A 6,858-nucleotide genomic window follows, 5' to 3' on the forward strand; every position below is an offset into this window, starting at 1 on the left:
CTCACTAAGGAGAATTTTCTACTATATAAAATTGTCCAACAGATCTGTTTGCCTCAGATATAATAGCTTCCCTATCACTTCAAGATTCAGTGGGCTGAACATTTGTCTGAGAAGTTTTCTAAAGTGTTCTTGCATATTCAGAAATGTTGGATTAGAGAACCTCAAACTTTATTTGTAAATCGAAGTTTGCACAATTCTTTGGAAAATAAATTGGCTGTTCCCTGTAGAATGACTTACACCACCTGCTCCTTGGCTAGTATATGCTTTCTGAGTTATTAACTGAATGTTGGAATTTGTCATCTTTGTTATTATAATAGGCTACTCTCTCCTAGTAAGTCAATTTGGCAAACTTCAAAGTTTCTGTGGGACACCCACAGTATGGGGGAGATGTGAGCAGGGAAATACCAAGCTTTATTCAAACAAAGGTGAGGTACAAGGGACTTCTATCCTTATCTTTATTATTCTGCTTTCTCCCTTGTCTAATGAAATAGTACATTCTTTACTGATTACATAAGACTTTTGTCAGAGTGAAATAAGTATTTTTACAAGTAAAAAGTGCTATATGAATATAATGTTATTACTCAAGATCATTATTAAATGATATCCAAGCAAGTGTCATCTCTGACACTAGAAACTTCAGCCCAACAAATATGAGAAAATCAATCAATGAAGCTTTTTGACATCTATTAATAGCAGATTATTGGAGCCTTCTATATCAACAGCCTCCATTTGAGAAAGCTTTAGCAAACATAATTTTAAGGGGCTAAGAATGGAGTAAGATTTCATTAGGTAGTCTTTAAACAAAGCTGCATAGGGGCGCCTGGGTGGCTCAGTCAGTTGAGTACCCAACTCTTGATTTTGGCTCAGGTTGTGATCTCATAGTCAGTCGTGAGATTGGGATCAAGCCTTCTGTGGAGCTCTGCACTGGGCTTGGAGCCTGCTTAAGATTCTCTCTTTCCCTCTGCCTCTGCCCCTCCCCTGCTAGTGTGCTCTCGCTCTCTCACTCTCTCTCTCTGTCTCTCAAAAACAAAAAAAAGAAGGAAAAAAAGAAGGAAAGCCACAAATGAAAATTAGTGCAAATTACTTAAATCCATTCAAAGTAGAACTGTAGAGACAAAGATTGTGTCATATTATACATAGCAATCAGTTTCATTAACTCATTCAGCCCAGCCATCTGTTTTATTTACATGCTAGCAGATTACCAAAGTAAGGTTTTCACTTTTTAGTCTATTATTTCATGTAAAACTCTGCTCTAGTTGACAAGACTGGAATGGGGGAAGGGGACGAGACTCACACTTGTTTCACCACCAAATGTTCTGTGTCTTATTTCATCTTAAGATGAGGAAGAAGAGCACAAGTACCAACAAAACAGTGTTACAATGACTTCTTCTCAGAAAAAAAAGACTAAGGGGTGCCTGGGTGGCTCAGCTGGTTAAGCATCCAACTTCGGCTCAGGTCATGATCTCACAGCTCTTGAGCTCAAGCCCCACGTCAGGGCTCTGTGCTGACAGCTCAGAGCCTGGAGCCTTTTTCAGATTCTGTGTCTCCCTCTCTCTCTCCCCTCCCTCGCATGTGCTCTTTCTCTCTCTCTCAAAAATAAACATTAAAAAAAATTTTTAAAGAAAGAAAAAGAAGACTGAAAAACATACCAGTTATATTTAGTGTTAGATGTTGAGTATATTTTGATTTGAAATGCACCATAAATCAAGGGTAGCTCTGTACTAGTTTATCAGGTTTCTAAAAATTACTAATTCTGTCCCCTTGAGTAAGAGATAATTCTTTAGACAATAATAATTAGACCCTCACTCTTCTGACTGGAGCCTGGGGAAAATAAAAAAATGATGAAAAACCATTGGATGCTTCTTAGGAACAAAAAGGAGTGGGGGAACAAGCAGTGGTGCTAAGGAAGCAAGAAGAATGATCTTCATGCAGGCAGGCAATGAGTATTTTGCTTACTAAAATGTTTTAGCAACTTACTAGACATGTCTCTGGAGGCAAAGGAAACAAAAGCAAAAATGAACTATTGGGACCTCATCAAGACAAAAAAAAAAAAAAGCTTCTTCATAGCAAAGGAAACAATCAACAAAACTAAAAGGCAACTGACAGAATGGGATAAGATATTTGCAAATGACCTATCAGATAAAGGGTTAGTATCCAAAATCTATAAAGAACTTATGAAACTCAACACCCGCACAAAAAAATAATCCAGTGAATAAATGGTCAAAAGACATGAACAGAGATTTCTCCAAAGAAGACATCCAGATGGCTAACAGATACATGAAAAGATGCACAACATCACTCATCATCAGGGAAATACAAATCAAAACCACAATAAGATACCACCTCACACTTGTCAGAAAGGCTAAAATTAACAACTCAGGAAACAACAGGTGTTGGGGAGGATGCATAAAAAAGAGAACACTTTTTCACTGCTGGTGAGAATGCACACTGGTGCAGTCATTTTGGAAAACAGTATGGAGATTCCTCAAAAAACTATAATTAGATCTCTCCTACAACTCAGCAACTGCACTACTAGGTATTTATCCAAAGGATATAAAAATGCTGATTCAAAGGGATATATGCACCCCAATGTTTATACCAGCTCTATCAATAATAGCCAAATTATAGAAAGAGCCCAAATGTCCATCGACTGACAAATGGATAAAGATGTGGTGTGTGTGTGTGTACACAACAACAGGAAGGAACAACGTGGATGGAACTAGACAGTATTATGCTAAGCAAAATAAGTCAGTCAGAGAAAGATAACGATCATATGATTTTACTCATGTGGAATTTAAGAAACAAAACAGATAAACATAGGGGAAGGGAAACAAAAAAAAAGATAAAAACAGAGAGGGAAGCAAACCATAAGAGACTCTTAAATACAGAGAACAAACTGAGGGTTGCTGGAGGGATGCTGGATGGGGTGATGGGCTAAATAGGTGATGGGCATTAAGGAGGGCACTTGTTGGGATGAGCACTGGGTGTTATATGTAAATGATGAGTCACTAAATCCTACTGCCGTAACCATTATCACACTGTATATTAACTAACTTTGATTTAAATAAAATTTAAAAGATAATAATAATAAACAAGGAGAAATAAAGGGATATGGACATGGTAAATATGTGGATAATCTTAACAGATGATATTTTACACTTTCTATTAATTTCTTGAAAAACACAACTGACTGTATATATTTAACATCACTGAACTATAAATTTAAAAGTAATTAAGATTTTAAAAATGTTTTAAAAACCTAACTTCAGCTTCATAACTTCCCAAATAAGAGTAAGCCAAGAAAGCATAATATAGAAAGCTGGCAATGGTCAAGGGTTAGTCCTAGATGGGTCATGAAGATCATATCCATCATCAGCCATACCCACCCTAAGGGAAAGTACCTACACGATAAGGATATCCAAAATTAGCAGCTGGAAACCAGGGGGGTGGATGCACCAAGACATTGGTAATTGGTATAATTATACTTTCTCTACTTTGTCCATAACATCCAGATTTTCCCTTTTTTTCTCTCCCACCTCTGTCTTTTCTTTTTCTTCCTTCTTTCTCTCTCTCTCTCCCTCCCTCCTTTCCTCCCTTTCTTGCTTCCTTTTGTCCTCCTTCTCCTCCTCCTCTTCCTCCCTTCCTTCCTTTTCTTTCTCTCTCCCTTTCTTTCTTTCTTTCTTTCCTTTTTTCTTTCTTCCTCTCTGCTTCCTTTCTTCCTTCCTTCCTTCTTTCATCCCTTCCTTCCTTCACCTCCTCCTCCTCTTTTCCTTTTTCTTCTTAGTATGACACTGGATACATAATGTAGGCAGACTAGAGACAATTTGATGAGCTGGTCCTTATTTTTTTAATTGGCCCATAAGCTACTCCTCAATACCTCCATTAAAAAACTTATCTACATAGTTTCCACAACTTTGTATAAGATTATCATTTTTATCTTGTGGAAAATTCTTAAATATTATAATTTTGACAACAATGCAACCGTTTGTTCCCACTTTACCAATGCTGACAATTCCACAGACAGGGCTTATTTTAAGTAAAATAGATTATTATAATAGACCCAAATTATTCAGGTGACTCCATGTTTTATTTCCTGTTTAATTATTAAAGAAACTATTAAAATTAAATAAGTACATTAGCTAAGAAAGCCTAACAGAAATACAAAGTGGTAAGATCAAATGAGCCAAAATAAAAGTCAACAATAGGAAAAATAAAGATAATGTGACAATATAAAATAAAATTTAGAATGGCAAAGAGCAATGAAGTAAGAAAAATATTAAATAATATAAACTATTATTATACAAGATAAAAAAGCCAGAAAACTGCATTGTCGATAAAAAAAGTCACCAGAACAATACAGATAGACTGAAAAACAATCTTATTAAAAATGACCAATAAAATTTAAGAATAAGTAAAACAAGGCAAAACTCCACTAATAAAAGATTTCATTTCTTTTTGTGGAGTAAAGTGATATTCCAATGTGAGTAAACAAGGATGGGGCATTCAAATCGAACAAGTGGATTCCCTTGGCCTAACAGAAGCAGGTAAGAGGGTAAGTTTCTCATTTAATTTTAAAAGTATCTTTAGGATCTCTCTCAAGTGATTCCTGAGAATGAAACCCCCCAGTGGGAACCTCCATCAAAGACAATAAACTTACTCTTATAGCCCATGCATTTCAACTTGAAGACATATTTTTATCTAAAGACAAGACAATCTCCAGTTGGTATGGATTCTCCAGATCTGTGCAAGAGGCACATCTAGAGAGACAGTTTGTGGACTATTTTTCTCACCAAAGTGATAGATGTCCTGTTGCTTGTTTCAAAATAAATGCATGAAAAACAATTTTTACAGAACCTTAAATCACCCACATTATAAACATACTGCAACACACTAGGCTCCTAAAACCTTGATTAGCACAAATCTTTTGGACTTCTGGTTCTTAAAAAAAAAAAAAAAGACACAGTCCTATTCCTTATCCAGAAATTCCTTATCAATAATTTCTCATATGCATTTTGAAATGTATACAATAGAAATGTCTATAGCTGTTCTTATTTAGGGGTCTCATATTGTACAGTTTTCCTGATGGCTAAAGTTGACTTCAATATATGCTTCCAATTGTAATTGATTATTAAACATTATAATAACATAACAGACATACACAGAATCAGTTATGGTGATTGACTTTACCGCCCATATTTAGTAATTTCCTATTATCCTGGTAAGCCAGTTACTTCTGTGTGATCACACTGACATGACAATATTTTCATGAAGATCTGTTCTCTATTGATAAGATATTTCTTTATTTTCAATAGGACAAGATCTTTTCTACTTCTGCTGCACTTTTTTCTCTCTTACATCATCAGAAAGCAATATCTTGATGAAACACATTAGAAAAAGGGAGTTGTCTAAGCACACAATCCAGTTTTTCTGAATTTAGCTAAAAACTGGTCAATCTTCAGGAGTTACCTGGGGACAAGGAGGAGCTAGGACAGGGCAGATGGGGAAGCAGGGCTTCACTCTCCACTGTTTATATTTTTGGCCTTGAAATAAATATACATTAACTATTTATTTGTTAAATTAATTAAATATTTCAAGTGACTTAAATTTAATCAAATAGCTCATTTTTAAAAACCTGACACTTTCTTTGAATTTTCTGAATTGTAATAACAAAGAGCCGAAGTGACAACAGCCAGGACACATGGGCCATCTCTTAAGAGATCTTGGGTTTAATGTCCCACGGAAAAGCCACCCAAGTGGCTCTACCTGACTGTGAATGCTTGATGTAACTAGTTATTTGGCTTAACTCAAATAAACGTTAAGAAATTTATTGCTGGATTAAACTCAACCTGTTTGGGAATTAGTTTTTGTTCTTGTTTGCAAATGATTTTGTCAGCATTTCTTTTCATTAATTGTCACCAGCTCAGTTTGTAATTGTCTTCTTGTATCAACCACATGAAGTGTATCAGTTCTATGTTCCCATTTTATAAAGAAAGATGGTGCTGAAAGCTAAGAATATTTCGCTATACTTATAGGGTAAGTTGAGACTAATTTTAGTGATGTAATGGCGACGTTAGTATTTTTGTTCCCTGACAGTTCATTAGAGATGGCTCAAAGCCCATTAAAAGCAAGTATTTTTAAATAGAAACTTTTCGGGCCATGCCTGGCTGGCTCAGTCAGTTGGGTGTCCAACTTCAGCTCAGGTCACCATCTCGCGGTTTGTGTATTCAAGCCCCAAGTCAGGCTCTGTGCTGACAGCTCAGAGCCTGAAGCCTGCTTCGGATTCTGTGTCTCCCTCTCTCCTTACCTCCTTCCCCCTCATGCTCTGTCTCTCTCTCCCTCTATCTCAAAAACAAACATTAAAAAAAATTTTAATTAAATAAATAAAATAAAAAGAAACTTTTACTGGGGCACCTGGGTGGCTCAGTCGGTTAAGCATCAGACTCTTGATTTCTACTCAGGTTGTGATCTCACGGTGTGTGACATCAAGCCTCATGCGTGGCTCTGCACTGAACAGCGTGAAGCCTCCTTGGGATTCTCTTTCTCCCTCTCTCTCTCTCTGCCCCTCCCTCACTTGCTCTCTCTCTTTCTCTCTCGAAATAAACAAACTTAAAAAAAAAAAAAAGAAAGAAAATTTTACTAACATAGGGGTTTTTTCCAATCCCATTTCTACAACAGGAAGGCCCCAGGAAATGTAGAGCTACATCATTTTTTTTTCCTTTCTCACTAGCAGTTTGTTTTGGTTCCCTATGCTACATTTTCCATACCAGTTGATCCACAATTACCACTGAGCTAAAAATAATGTTTCCTAAATTGCCATAATCAGTAATACCATTTTATGGTGAATTTAGTTGCTTGAGA

Source organism: Herpailurus yagouaroundi, unplaced genomic scaffold (genome assembly GCF_014898765.1).
Source record: "Herpailurus yagouaroundi ecotype Mexico unplaced genomic scaffold, PumYag 195, whole genome shotgun sequence".
NCBI classification, from domain to species: Eukaryota; Metazoa; Chordata; class Mammalia; order Carnivora; family Felidae; genus Herpailurus; species Herpailurus yagouaroundi.